Genomic DNA, 1202 nt, shown 5'->3' on the forward strand with positions numbered 1-1202 from the left:
GTGTATATGAGGATTAAACTTGGATTTGGCATTAACCTTTGGGTGTGGGCATCTACATTTATCCAGCTTCTTTTCAAGGCTGATATAGCTCTGTTCCATACATTAAACTCATAGGCTTGTGCAGACAAGGCAGGCAGAGATAGCCTTCTGCAGTCTTAACTACAAAACTGCTATTTACTGCTTTTATATGTTTTCCCATTGCGTACAAGTTTCTGATCAGCTATTTCTTTGGGATCATGTTGTCAGACACATATGCAGTGTGAAAAAACTAATGTTGACACACTTTTTTCTTGGTATCTGATAAGCAGAAACCAGTGTGCTAACTTCCTAGCACAATTCCCGCTGTGACGCCAGGGCAGAGCTGGTGGTCAAGTATGGGAAGTGCTCTCCTCCAGGGCAATACAAAAACCTACTTCCCTTTTCTTGAAAGCGTGCCAAGGAGCCGCACTGAGGGTTACTTAACTCCCTCGTTTCTCGTTCTAAGACAGTCTAGCATAAAAGTAGTCCCACCTCTGTGAGCAAATTCCATCTTCTTCCCCAAAACCACCTACTAATTCCCAAAATACCCATCCGCCTTACAGAGAGAACCAAGATTTCTTCTGCATTTCCCCACCGTTGGTTTGTGGGTTTTTTGTTAGAGCTGTTAGGAGAGGTTTGCAGCGCTGCGGAGCAGAGAGAGGCCGTGCAGCCCCAGAGCTGGCAGGGAGGGCTGGCATGGCCGCGCAGGCAGGCGGGCAGGCTGTGGGGCAGGCAGAGGAGAGCCCAGGCAGAGCCCAGCAGAGCAGACAGGCCCCACGAGGCAGTCCTCTCCTGCCAGCAAACCCTTCCCCACACATCACGTGTGGGGAATCACATCAGTTCCTGTAAATTGGCTGACTTTTGTAATTTTCTCCCTTCCCAGGGATGTTCACACTTCCCTTCCCCATCTGGACTTAATGCAAAAATAATGCCAGTGGCTTTACTGAAACCATGGAGGAGGCCCCACTGGTTTTCTCTGTGAAATCACCCCCCATATGAGGCAACTCCATGGCTCCCAGGCTTCCCACAGCCGCTCCCTGGCCTTGCCCGTGGGCCAGAGCAGCAGAGGTGCCCTCAGCACTGCCTGGGCAAGGAAACGCTGGTGGAGGCCAGAAGCACTGAGGAAACGCTGGCTGCTCCTTCCCTTCTGCCGAGGAGAACAACCAGCTGAGCTGCCGCAGCAA

The sequence above is a fragment of the Chaetura pelagica genome, unplaced genomic scaffold, assembly GCF_000747805.2.
Source record: "Chaetura pelagica isolate M959 unplaced genomic scaffold, ChaPel_1.0 scaffold189, whole genome shotgun sequence".
NCBI lineage: Eukaryota > Metazoa > Chordata > Aves > Apodiformes > Apodidae > Chaetura > Chaetura pelagica.